This window comes from Mauremys mutica, chromosome 1, assembly GCF_020497125.1.
Source record: "Mauremys mutica isolate MM-2020 ecotype Southern chromosome 1, ASM2049712v1, whole genome shotgun sequence".
In the NCBI taxonomy this organism is placed as follows: Eukaryota; Metazoa; Chordata; order Testudines; family Geoemydidae; genus Mauremys; species Mauremys mutica.
The window spans coordinates 115127498-115142250 of NC_059072.1; positions in this window are offsets into that span (position 1 = coordinate 115127498).

Consider the following 14753-nt stretch of genomic DNA (forward strand, 5'->3'; position numbering starts at 1 on the left):
AGTTCCCTTTAAAAAAAATCAAGTGTTTTAAAGTGTTTAAACAAAACATTTTATGTGGTACAAAATGAATTATTTTTGACCTTTTTGAATTGCCAATTTTTTTTATAAGAATTGGTTTTGTTCCAACCCTGAAATGTATTTGTCTTTTGGCTTTTCAAAACTGCCAATGAGCTGAAAAATCCATTATTCACCCAGCTCTATTTCTGACTCCAAGAGTTACCATGTGCTTCCAATCGGAACAATTTTTTTATTTTAGGTTAAGGCAAGCCAGAAACAAGAAAGAACAAAAATTAAGTCTCCATGAGGGACGGCACCGTGTACGTCTCTTCCGTAACATGCTGCATGCATGTTGTCTGCAAAATGGCACTGCATTCAGACCCTTTCAAAATGTACAGCTGCGGGATGTAGAACACACAGTTATATAACTATAGTTACCACACTGACCTCTCAAGAATTACCAGTAGCCTGTTGCAATTTTTGGAAGGCCAAGAGAAGGGATGTTAGTCCTTGGGCCAAATTCCAATGAGATGATTCCATTGTGTCTGTAATGGAGTACTGGCTTTTAAGGCCAGAGCGGGTAGTTTGGAAGGTCAATTGTCCCATTCCACGAGTCCAGCAAAACAGATGAAGGCCAGAAAAATAACTAAAATAGTCATTTGGTGAAAGGCTGATGGTCCCAGGGAGCACTTACTGTCTAGGAGAGGAAATATATAAGCCAACCCCAGACTATTGTTCCTTTAAAGCAGGGGTTCTCAAAGTGTGGGTTGTGACCCCATTTTGATGGGGTCGCCAGGGCAGAAAGCCCCAGCCCCCGAGGTTCACAGACGAAGGGAGGCTGAATCTCTAGCTAGCCCACCTTTCTGTGGGTGGCTGCAGCAGCTGGTGGATGAAGCCCCAGTCAGCCAGGGGCTGCGACGGCTGGGGTCTGAAGCACTGAAAAACAAACACAGGTCCCATCTCGCTGTAGAAGATGATCTCTGTCTTTTACCTCAGCCACACAGAGCACCACTTCAAGGGTTTGTGTTCATCAATGCAAGCTCATGTGTGTATATTTATTTATTTATTTATTTTACTATTGGATATAAAGATTGTCTTGGGACTGTATTGTGAATGAAAATATTTAGTGTCTACTTTTCATTGATACAGCCTTGTAATGCATATTTTATTCAAAATCCTAGCTATTCTGAGTAACACAGGGCACTGGAGTTGTGCAGTAATTTTTCCTTGTCAGAAGGAGGTCGCGGTGCAATGAAGTTTGAGAAACGCTGCTTTAAAGGCCTGAGACCAGAAGCCTTGGAGAGTGGGTGCGGCTATTCTCCCCTCTCTCTGAGCAAGTACATATGTGTATTTGGGGTTATTAAACCCACCTGGGTAGAATTAAGAGACTGATTAGTTGCTTGGGTGAGTGACTCAAAAGGAGGCTCCATGCCCAGTCAAGAGAGAGTTTCTGAGGAAGCTTGCTTCGGGGGTGGATGGCAGTGGGGATGAGGAATCTGTGCAGACAGTTTCCAGAAGGAGGGCTGTGGAAACCTGGAACTAGAGGTAATTCCAGGCCACAAGGGGGTGCTCTGGAGCAGCACTTATCTACAGTGCCTTTGTGGATGAATTACATCTGTGCTATGTATGTGCAGTTTTAATTTGACACCATATTCTTCATTTGTCTTAAACTATTGTTTAGTGTTGCTATGCTCTGCTGAAACAACTTCACAAAAACAGCAAAAGTGATTCATTCATTGGAGTGTGTATTTGAATAGCAATAGACGGATACTTTTGTGGTGCAGCTGGAAATATACAAACTTTGACTGGGCTTCTGGCTACCTCCCAGAATCCTAGAGAACTGCCTCATGGCTTGCACCTACTGAATTTCTAATCTGACCTACTGCTTCCTGTCAGAACTACATGTTTTGCTCTCCGTGTGCTGCAAACGATGAATAAAAGGTGCCAGTTAGAGGAGGATAACTTAGTAGATTGACTGCAAGTTGAGGTTCAGGGTGGAGGGGAAAAGGACAAGGCTGGTGAGTCAGTTATCCTTATGGAAGCTGTCGAGAGACATTCAGTGTCCTGGCTGGACTAGAGCCTATCTAGAGTTCACACCCCCACTCCTCCAGAACATGACCAGGAGTGTTAATGATCATCAAGCAGTCAGAGACTCTGTCCCACATCTCATCCAGAAGACATCATCTCCAAAAGTGCAGTGTCCCGCAGTGGTACCTCAGAGGGAAGAGTGCCACCTGCCGAATTGCCAAGACCACTCAGGGCTGGTGCAACCATTTAGGCGACCTAGGCGGTCGCCTAGGGCACTGGGATTTGGGGGGCACCATTTTCTTCGGCAGCAACCGTGGCGGACGGATCTTCGGCCGCCCCAGTCGCTACCGGCATTTAGGTGGAGGTAGCTGGGGCAGGGGAGCATGGGGAGGGCCGCTTGCAGCAAGTGTGGGGGGTGGCATGTAGGGGAACTCCCTGCCCCAGCTCACCCCTCCCCTGCCTCATCCCCGAGCACGCCATGGCAGCTTCACTTCTCCTGCCTCCCAGGCTTGCGGCGACTAAGCTGATTGGCACTGCAAGCCTGGGAGGCGGGAGAAGTGAAGCAGCCACGGCGTGCTTGGGGAGGAGGCGGGGCAGGGGTGAGCTGCTTCACTTCTCCCGCCTCCCAGGCTTGTGGCGCCAATCAGCTTAGATGCCACAAGCCTGGGAGGCGGGAGAAGTGAAGCAGCGACGGTGTGCTCAAGGTGCTCATGCGTGGAGCAGGGGTGAGCTGGGGCGGGGGGTGGTGCCTCAGGACGGAGGGTGGGGGTGGGGAGATGCCACAAGGGGGGCGGAGGAGGGGAGCTGCCGTGGGGGGGCGCCTCAGGTTGGGGGCGCGGAGATTGGGGCGCAAGGTGGAAGTTTCGCCTAGGGCACAAAACATCCTTGCACCGGCCCTGAGACCACTCCATACAACACCTTGGTTTCACCAAGATATTCCCCATCCACCTACTGAGCAGGCCTGGCCCAGTGAGTGTCTGGAAGCTGATGAGATTACAGCTCACAGTGACTCTGTCACTAGTGCTTCCCTTCGCCCACATGCTTTCCGAACCGGTTCCTATGGTGATACTTTTAACGTATGATTTCCATTTGCTTTCTCCATTGCCTTCTCCCAGGGTCTGTGTACCTCTGCAACAAATGATTTGATGTCTGATAGCTTGTTGTCTTATAGTATCCAGCTCAGATTTAAATGTGGGGGAAACTAATTTGTTTGGATTGTGCACAAATGTGTTTCACAGCCTAGTTTGATTGGCTTTATCTTCTGTTTTGTACCATCACCTTTTGACATAATAAGAGACGGATGGGATAAGGTTATGCCTGTGGACAAAATGTATACGCTAGGTCTAATCACAAGTCAGGATTGTCACTGGTTATCATTTCTGCTGCCATTACTTATACTTCATCTCATCTGTATAGTTCAAGGAAGGCTGGTCTTGTGGCAGTGATACTGAATTGCCACTCGGGATAACTGTGTTCCGTTCCCAGCACTGCAGCACATGTCCCGTGTGACCCAGAGGAAGTTACTTTAATCTGCCTGTGCCTCAGTTCCCCATCTACAATGGAGATAACAACATTATTTTCTTCCACCCTTCATCTGTCTTACCTGCATAGACGGTGAGCTCCTGGGGACAGTGAATGATTCTTCTCGTCTGCTTGTACAGTGCCAAACACAATAGGGCTGCTGTAATACAGATGTAACCATTGTGTCAGGTGATTAATGACAGCAAAAAGGGCTGAGTTCAATCTAGGGTCCCTCTTGGCAAATAACTAAATTACCTTGAGCCCCCACCCAGAAACCTGGCATCATGAAAAACATCCTCCCTCGGTACCCTTAACAGGCAGAACTTCTCCTCCACTGGCAAGCATTTCAAGACAGTCCCCAAACAAAGGTATCTTGATTATGAGAAAGGGAACACAGTCATAAGCTTAGGCAAACACAGCAACAGAATATATATGCAAATAAAGAGTAGGATACTCCATCTCTTCTTTCCCCTGCCCGCTCCCATCCTCCTGTAATTTTGATAGTAATCTGTCTAATTCCCTTCCCATCTGCCAGTGAGGTGATAGTCCCTTGGACGCACTGCCTCAGCCATCCACCAAACCCCACCCATGGTTTGAATCTGCAAGTGACAGTCCTCCAAGTATCACTTGGCAGGTCTGTCTCCAGTTCCAAGGGAGCTGCTATAACCCTGGACGGGCTACCACCTAATCCAGTCCTGTGATTCAGCTTTATTGAGGTACTGGGTAGGAAGGACCTCACCAGAATCCACTCCACTCTTCTGCTGTCCTCTGTGTCATGACTGCACTTTTCAATAGAGGAAGTAGAGAGCTTGTTCCACTCTGATGCTTCTTAACATAGGCCTTACACAGGTGGTAAAAATATAAGAATAGGTTACTATAATCTTTCAAATCAGAAGAAACCTCTTAAGTGAAGCCACTGTATCCCATTGATAATGAATTTTGTTTGTTGCAACATTTTCAGAAATGACTATTTGACCAATGTCCCCTTCCATTGCCAAACAGGCTAGTTCTGCTATTTTTGTTTTAAGCTGTGTATGTTGCTATATAGACATATATAGTTTTTATTATTGACCATGTGATCTATTGTTAGTCAGAGGATATCTGATAAAGGATTTCTCTATCTTGGAATGAACCTCTCTCTGATCTCCTCCTGTAATTTTTTTAAGTGCAACTTTCACTTCTGTCCTATTCTTTTCTACCAAATGTTGGTCTCTGCTTTTTCCAGTGTTTTGGATCTCGTAATGAATGGTGGCTTAGTGTTCTCCAGTACCCAAAGAAACAAACAAAATCTGAGTTTTCCTTCCCATCAGTATTGTCAGTCCCCACTCAGATGTCTTGTGTTGCCCTTGGTTGCTACTGTATGTATCACCTTCATTTTCTTCTTTAAAGAAGCATCTTCCTTCATCATGAAGGGAAATATGTCAATCTGGTGCAATACTCGATACCAGTTCTAGCCCTCTGGGCCTGATCCAAAGTCCAGTGAAATCAGCGGGCTCCAATGACTTAATTGGTCTTTGGATCAGGTCCCGTATTTGTAACTTGAACACATGAATCTTTTACATGAGTGGTTCCCAAACTGGGGTTTGTGAAATGTTACAGGGGGTTCTCAGGAAAAAATTCCCTAATGGCGGACAGAGCTGTCCCTATGGAACCCCGGGCAGCACGGGGCCAGCAGCCTGGAGCCCCTGGACTTCCCAGAGCTAAGCAGATCAAAGCAAGCATATCTATCATGCTGAGGGGATTTAAACTTCAAGACTCCTCATAAGAATTGGAAAGGGAGGTGGATGTTTTTTGCTGTTTTTAAAATTAAATAGGCAGCTAGTGTTGTTTTAAAAATTATTATAAAGAACAGGTTTAAGCTTTGTTGTAACGTGTGGTGTTTGCCTGGACTGCTCAAGACCTGAATGCTTGTGTAGGAGGAACTCTTTGAGTTGGCTTCTTAAATACCTTCATGCTGTTTCACATCTAATACTCCCTGATGAAACATAGGAGCCTTGTCTTATAATAGGCTTATTCAAAGTGATACAAGCTACAAAAGTGAGATCTTGGAAGAGTATTGCATTTTCATAATAAAAATACTGTAATGATATATAATTAATAATAGTGTGTAATAAGCATGTCATAAAAACAAATTTTATATTTCCAAGATCACTGCTTTTATAATTTATACTCAGGTAAAGGAGAAAATCCCTGGAAATATTCATTTTTAGGAGAGGTTCGCGAGACTTGACATTTTAGTGAAAGGGGTTCACAGGTTGTTAAAGTTTGGGAACCACTGCTTTACATCAATGGGAATTTTATGCACAGAATAAGGGTAGTATTTGCAGGGCTGGCTCCAGGTTTTCTGCTGCCACAAGCAGCAAAACAAACAAACAGCCATGGCAGCGCGATCGCGCCGCTCCGCTCTTTGTCGGCAATTCGGCGGCAGGTCCTTCACTCTGAATTGCCGCCGAAGACCCGGACGTGCCACCCCAATAGTGGCCGGAGTGCTGCCTCTTCATAGTGGCCACCCCAAGCACCTGCTTCTTTAGCTGGTGCCTGGAGCGGGCCCTGAGTATTTGGCCAATAGGCTTCTGATAGGCCAGACGTCTTTTAGGCAAAATTCTCTTACACACCTTGCCACTAGGTGGCAATGCAGCGCAACCCCACATCATGCTTATAACAAATATAATTCTACATAGCAGAGGAAAGCATGGCAATTTCAGAGATGTATAAGTATTTTAACTATAAGTATTTTAACTACACAGTGAAAACTTCATCAGGAGCAGGGAAAATCATTTACAAATTCAGCTGATATAATCAATCTTCCCCCCCCCCCACTGAGTTGTGGGAAGGTGTCCATGTAAAACTCACTGAAAATGTCAGCGAATGTGTACATTAGCTGTGCGCCAGAATCCATTTTGCTCTCTGCCTTTTATAGAATCACCATTTGTTCCTTAAATACTCACATTTTCGTATAGCACATTTGTCCATTTGACTGGGCTTGCTTAAGATAAGGTCTTTATTTAAGCCTTATGAGGAAGTGGCTATTTTTACACACAGTATAGAAGTAATATTATGGATCTCAATGTATATAAGTACCCAGCAGGAGGTGGGGAAATGTCTCTTACATTTTTTTCATAAGTAAAGAGCATTACAATGTAAATAATGTACAGTTTGTGAATGTTCCTAAATTATTAATACACCAGAAGCTACATTGGAAACTATTAAAATATTTATTCAAACTGTGTAAAAGAACTGTCTGGAAAGACAATGGAGGAAGATCTTTCCTCTTATTCCATTTTCTGTGAGTGACTGGTGTGTGCATTTGATTCAGATGAAATAAAATGGTCAAAATCATCCATATTTTGTCACTCTCTTGCCTTCATTGGGCTTACACCAGGAGCAGACTTGGTCTAACATGTTCCATGCTGAAAGCCAACTCTGAAAGCAATCAACAAGCTGTGTGTGTGTGTGTGTCTTTTCTTGAAGACTGTAAAGACATCTTAATCTTATTTAATAAATATATTTTGGCAAAAAAGCAAGAGCATCTGCAAATCTAACATTGTTTGTCAACAAATAAGTCTCCTCCTTTTATGTTTCCAGGCACTGTTCCACATTCTCTAGTGTACACACTGTTGTCAGTCAGTCAGTCTCCGGTGCAGTATTCCATTATTTCTTATCACTATTAGAATATATAGAGAGACACATTTTTCAGAAAAAGCTGCTCTAGTATCCTGCTTTCAAAACAAATGCTAACAAGCTCAGCTGCATCGGGACCCTTATGGGGAGATTGCTAGCAGGCTGCATTTGCCCCACTGCTTCTGGTGGCCCACTATCTCCTCTGGTTTCAGAGTGTGCGTACGCATGCATGCATGCGTTTCCCAGAAGAAGGCTGCAGACTTGCCTAGCCTCAAGCTACTAGCAGAGTCCTTTCCACTCTAGCTACATGGATGTCTTTCTTCAACTGCAGCAGAAATCCCAAAGGGACAACCATTCCTGGCCTGCTCCCACAGTCCAGCAGTGAGATGCCTCCTCTTGATGGATTTGCCAGTGCTGGTCAGGTACCTCCTCCCCGTTCACTTTCTAAAGCTTTGTCAAGGATAGGGATATTAGCCATGGTGCCTTCATCAGGCCTAATTTCCATTATGAAGATTTGCATTCCCCAGGCACAGTTGTCTGGTCTGTTAAGGCTATTTTGTATCACTTCAGCAGTGCAAAAATAGCCTTAAGGCTGCTTAATCAGCCAACGGACTAAAATGACTAGTTAAGTAAGGAGTATGGGAAAATTCTGTACTGGAGTTTGAACTCTGTTTAATTAACATAATTGGTGGCATATGAATCTAGATATCAATAAAACTAGATCTGGGCCTTAGCAACAAAATTCAGATCCGAAAAGGATCTAAATTTTAGGGGTGTTCAGCTATTTGGTTTTTGGTTCAGCCTGTCCTAAAGACATGTTTCAGCTGTGAAATTTGGAAAAGAATCTGGTTCCAAACTTTTCCATAGTTTGAACCCATCCCTAATAATACTTCTGAAGTTCAGAAGGGAAACAGGAGGCAAAACTAGTTAATCAGACATCTTTATTCAACTACTTCTTTATTGACCTTTCCACTAGATAGCCATGTAGTACCATCCTCATGCTAATTAAAAGCTGAAACTTGTGCAATCAACTAAAACTTGCATCATCCAAGAGCATGCTTCCAGCTAAAATAGGTACAATTTAGCACCATGGGCTTCACTGGAGTTATATCTGGGATTAAGTTGGCTCTTAAGGTTTACATAATTGGTTCAGCTTTATTCTCAAATTCCAAAGTGTGGGAGAACTGATTGTGTCAGCCTTTCTCTCACCATATTTCTTCTTGCTCCTCTATTACAAGAATATTAAGAGAATATACAAGACATCTTGTCTTTCATCCTACAAGAAAGCATTTGCCATATTATCATACCATTTCAAAAAGATGCAACCGTAGTAAAGTTAGTGATGAGCAAAGCTAAAAAGGTTCAGAAGCTTTCCAATTAAATAAGTATCTACAAAATTCAGATTGTTTTCTCTGAAGCTTATCTGACTTAATATAGCTTAGAAATCAGTCTGGAAAACCAGGAGAAAAAAAATTCTTAGAGAACTTTTTGGGAATTGCCCAGTTTTGACCTACTGATTGTATAACTTCCAGTTATAACTCTCTGTATTTCTGTTTCCCACTCTTCAACAACTGTCTTGGTGGGGCCATTCTAATGAATGCCGAGCTCTTCTACAGCACTTTTCAACTGGAGATTTCAAATCACTTTAAAAAGGAGGGTAAGTATCCTCCCCAGAGGCAGGACTTCCTAGATTAGTTTCCTAGCCTTCATGAGTAGAGCTAAGCATAGTAGAAAAAAAATCTTATCTCCTGAGAAAATGTCTTCCCAACCTACAGCTGGTATAGTTCACCTACTAAATCATTTTATGCACCCAAGATGAAAAAGCAGCATTAGCCATTCCTTAAGAAAGGTAACTATTCTTGTGGCTTTAGAAGCTAACAAACTTGTGATCCACTGCAATGTGACTTCCAGTACTGCCAGCTGGGAGAAACAAGCAGCTTGTGGGTGAATTTTCTATTCTGCACGTGCAGTGCCCACATCAGACAGAGGATTTTTCTTAGGGCAGTCATCCATAAGGAATAAAAAAAAAAAAGGAAAAACTGTGACCCTGTTCAATAGCTAAAACCTTGGTTTGAGTCTGCAATATTTAAACATTCCTTTGGCTTGCTTTCCAACCCAAACACCAGTCATTCTAATACATTAAAAAATCAGCCTTAGGATTTTGTACTTTGCATGTGAAATCATCTGTTTGTTTTTTAAGGTGATCTCTTAGAGGCGGCTCTGAGTGCTGGGGGAACTGGCCTCTATTACCCAAAGAGCAGAAACAGTAAAATCTTCCCTCTGCCACAGTCTGGAGGAACCAAGTTTAGGGGTGAGAAGGTAGCTAGATTTCCATGTCTGCTCTCCCCATTGCCTCCCTGCTAAGAGTGCAAAGAAGGGCATATATTATAAGTCTGTTCCTGCAGTCCTTTCTCAGGTAAAACTCTCATTGGCTTCAGTAGCAGCAAGGGAATCCTCTAACTGAGAATGATCATAGTAGTTTCTATGCCGCACCCCAGCTACTGCCACAGGTGGAGTGAAAGGGGATGAGTCTGGGAGGCTTAGCTTCAGCGGGAGTTTTGCCTGTGTGAAGGCTGCAGGCTTGGGTCATGTTAACTATTCCAATTTTCCTGTCTGGTGTTCTCAACGTACTCAGCACTGCGTAGAACACATGCAAATAAAAGTATGTTTCTGCCCTTCAAGAGTTGACAATAAAAAAGATTTGATTAATCATGTGCAAAGAATTCATTACCTGTGGTGGTGATGGGAAGAGCAGGTGTTTAGGAAGGACTAGAATGCAGAAAGCATGGAGGATTGGTAAGTTGGGTTAGTGACGGTGTTTCATGAATAGAGGGCAGTGTGGGAAAACTACAGGAGGCAAGGGCTGGAGAAGGAAATGGACCACCCTCAAAAGTGACAGCATAGGCGAGTGCATGACAGAATAGGCCCAAGATGTAGGTGAGGTTGGGGAGACAAATGGCATGGGAAAAGTTAAGATCCTTTGAAGGAAAGGATGAGAAATCCAGTGCTATCCTTAAGGGAGAGACAATGTAAGGGTTCGCACGGGGTGCAGTTGGACTGATTGATGGATGAGGACAGCCACTTTTACTGCCATATTTTGGAAGGCAGCAAAGTAGGCGTCAGAACAAAGAAGGGCATAGTAATCAAGAAAGGAGATAGCAAGGGCCTGGTAAGTGTTTTAGCCATCAGGACTGAGACGGAAGTTTAGAAGAAGCAAGAAGATTTAGTGACAAGATGCCAAGATAAGTGTGTTAGACATGGCAGAGGAAAAAAGGAGAATTAAATAAGTGGCTTAAAATCGTGAATGTTTTTTTGAAAAATAATTTTTAAAAGTTATTTACCTTCTGGCTTCTGAGCCATTAGACTGAACTTGAGTCATATTTTCAAGCATTTCCCTACAACCACAAGCTAGAACCACATATTTTTAATGAAACGTAAAATTCTCAGGCAATTTCTTAGCCCCAGGAGCTGGGACTTTTATGACATTCAGTGTTTTTCTTAGACTCACAATAAAACAGCTGGCAATACAAAGGGACTGCGGCAGCTTTTGTACAGAGAACATCTCTACACTAGCAATGAGAATAAGATCAGCAACTCTTTTCAGACCCTTAAGGCATTAAATAAGTTTGGTCACTCTTGACCTGGGGTGGATTGGAATTTGTGACTTAAAGATAAATGCTTCTTTTTTTTTTAATTTAGTCTTACTATTTGTACGAGAGTAGCACTTAGGGTATTTTACGCAGCTTGCAGTGTGCCTACCAGCCTGGGTCAACAGACCTAGGCTAATGGAGCTCGGGCTGGGACTCTAGAAATATCTGTGTAGACACTACTTGAAAATTGTGGCTTGGGCTTGGAGTTTGGCCTCAGAAACTTTTTTGCAGAGCACTAGTGAGAGCCCTGCTCACCCAAGTCTGTTGACCCAGGCTGGGAGGCTTGCTGCTGCGGGCTGAGTAGACACATTCTCAGAGGCTCCAACTGAGTCTGGGGCCCTACTGTGCAAGGTGCTGTGCAAACATTTACTATGACTCTTCCCCAAATGACTAAATGGACAAGACAGATGAAGAGCAGGGATAAAGGAAGTGGTGGTGTTCCTAGTATGTAGATAAGGAAACTAAAGCACAGAGAGAAAGATCCTGATCCAAAGTCTACTGAAGCATATGAGTCTTTCCATTAACTTCGGTGGCTTTGGATTAGGCCCTAGATGATTTGTCTGGGGCCAAAGAGGAATTCTGTGGCCATCTGAGAGCTGATCTCAGATCTACTTAGTCCCAGTCCAGTGTCTCAACCACAAAACCATCCTTCTGTTTCGTTTCCCCATAGCTACCCAGCGTCCCCAACGTTTTTGCTGAATTTAGGAGGGGGAAAGACTTATTTCTGCAAAACATTTGAACATGCCTTACACTGCAGCCAATTGTTGAATCAGGGTTTCATTAGCTGCAGTGGTATTGTAAGCCCAGACCCTTAGGGATTTTGGAAGCATTTCCTTGAATATGAGAGAAATTTGCAAGTGGAGCAATCCGTACGCATTTAATCAAGGTAATTTAAAACACCTTATTTCATTCTTGGAAATGCACAGCTGGAGCCCTCGCCTATTTAAAACATTGCTGTTTTGTGCTTCATGCTTCAAGTGAATCAGTGAACCAAGTGGATCAAGTTCATGAAGACGTGTGAAAAGTGCAACCCATAGCACCCTCCTCCCCCAACTGAAACCAGTGCAGTGGCTGTAAATAAAATCCAGATGCTAGCTTAAAAGGTATCAGCTACAGCTGGAGGCTCCTTTCTGTGGGTTGGTGGGGAGGGATGGCCAAGAACAAGTCTATTCAATCCACATGCAAGTTCTGTGGTGTTAAGGATCAGAGGCTTGAAAAGTTCATTGAGGCTGTGAGTCTGTTTTCAAAGGCCCGTGTCCCTTACTGGCTTAGCTCTGGAGTGAGACACTGATATTAACTACTGACTTTTCAAAGTGCCTTTCACCAGGTTGAAGCACTTGGACCGTTATACACTATGGCCAAGATTTTTCCAAAGTAACTAGTGATTTGGGGTGCCCAGCTGGAGTCCAGGGTTTCAAAGGACAGGTGCACAACTCTTTCTGTTTAAAGTTGGCCCCTCCAAATCTCTAGTTGTCCTAGAAAGTCTTGGCCTCCTATACAGTTAGGGCTGAATTCCTAATAGGAATTTTGCCATTGACTTCCATGGAAGCAGGATCGGGCCCATAACGTCCTGCTTTAACCTACAGAAAACCTCCTGTACATATTTTGCATTCTAATGTGCTGGTGTTAATTGAGAAATCCTTATTAATATTCTCTGTTAGTAATATTACATTGTCACCTGTCAAGATGGCGGCATGCAGGCCTTGGATACTCTTGGCTCTACATACCTTCTCCAGGCCTGAGTTCTGGGTGAGCCTGAGAGAACCTAAGCCAATATTTGAATGTCTTCTCTCTGGTGCGCCCAAGCCCCAGACCACCCTATTCTAGGAAAACCCAAAACCATCTGAGACTGCATTCTTCTTCTTGACTCTGCCTAGCTCCCAACTCCCACTCTGGTCACCGCATCCCAGTCCCTCAGCTCCCACCCTGCTTATCAAAAACATAATAAACAGATGACTTTAGCAGCATTTTACCTTTGAAACATTATCACCTTCTTAACAATTAACATTTTTTTCTGTTCTTGGTCCTTGAGGAGTCTCCTGATAAACTTAAGGACAAAGCTGATGGGTAGTTAACCGAGGCACTGACACATACCCTTTGTGCACATGCACACAAACAAACACAGAGACTCCATGCCACATGTACTTACTTTGTGAGCTTGCCACAACTGTCTGGACATTAGCTAAGCAGCATCTCCTGCACTCCTGAGCTCTAAAAAGGTAGTTAGTTAGCAGCTACACAGCAAGGCTACTACCTGCAATAACAGGAGAAAGGAATGAAAACCATAAAATCAAGGTGTGCATGTGCTCAGACTCCAGTCCCCCAAGACGGCAATACTCTGCATAATGTAAACCAGGCTACAGCTGGTCAGAAAATTTTCATCTTAGGAGTTTTCCACTGAACAAACGTTATTTTGACAAAACTGACATTTTTTTCATGAAATCTTATTGATTTGGATGACGTTTAGTTTTAAAAAACCCCAAATTGTGGGGATATTAAAAAAAAAAGTCATCTTTCAAAGTTGCCAGAACCAAAGTTTTGAGGTATATGTTTCAGAATTACCTGACATTTTGAAGTGTCTTAAAAAATATATTTTTAATGTAAAATCGTTGAAATCAAAACAAAATTTCAGGGGGAATCAGATGACATTTCATAGAGAGAACAGTATTATTGTTAGGTTTTGTAAAACTTTTTGGGCCAGATCCTCAGCTCGTGAAAGTCAGCATAGTCAAGAGAGCTACACCAGCTTTTCGCAGTGAGGGAACTGGCCCTCAAACGCCACAATAATTGTCATTCCCAACCACCTGCCAAAGTCCTGTTGAGGGGAAAGAGAGAGTTAGAAAGCTAGTGACACTTTGAGCCACTGTTTCCCTATGTAGTGTGCATATGTCGGGGCTCATAAAAAGAGAGGCCAAATCCAAAGATACCCATTGACTTCAGTGGGCTTTGGATGAGGGCCTTAGTAAGTTTTTGTGAGTAATAAAGATGAAGTCTTGGTTTGAGGGTGGGAGGATGCACAGGCAAGTTCAGGAGTTAACTTCAGAAGGCCTCGGGGAGGAGAGGGAAAGGCTGAACAAGAGACTAGGTAAAGAGGGAGCAATAGGAGATGCCCAGCTGGAAATTAAGAAAAGTCCTGGAGGAGAGAAATAGACACTCACAGCAGGGAATGAGGCAGAGGTTGTGTGTGTTGGCATCAGGGATAGAGAGAGGGGCCTGGCTGGGAATGTAGAATGTGATGTTTGTGTTCCTCAAAAGGCCACAGATACAGAGCCAAGAAAAAAGACCCTATTCCGTATGTTCAATGTCTGCCTAACAAGATGCAGCTTTTTGAAAATTTTAACACAAAGTGATTGACTATTTTAAGCTTTATTTAGATCTTTAAAAATGTGTAATTCTTTTATTTATTTATTTATTTATTTACTTACTTACTTACTTACTACCTGCCTACCATGAAGCCAGTTATTGGTGTTTGTGGATTGGGTCTGACTATTCACAATGAACCAAATTCAGTACTAACTTCAGTGGAAAATAAATTTGGCCCATGATTTGCAAGTATTTTTAATAACTCTCTGATAATAGCCATTCTACTTCTCTTCTTTCCATTTTCAATGAAGTGTCCTGCTGGTGAGAAGTGTTTAGAATGAAAGCCCTATGGGTATGGTAAGGGTGATGAGCCACTTCTAGGGTTGAGAGAATAAATCAATCAGTGTGACCATTTGATCCTCACTTTTAATTTGAACCTGCCAATTACAGGTGCCAATTAGTACCAGTCATGGTGATATTTTGTGATGTGGATATTAGTTCCTTCGGAACTGATAACTAACTCTCTTCATGATGGTCACCTCACTTAGTAGCAATCTAGGCTAGATTTGATCCTAATGGTGAAGATTTGGTATTCTCATACTAAATCTCTCTATTCTTCTATCCCTACTTCTC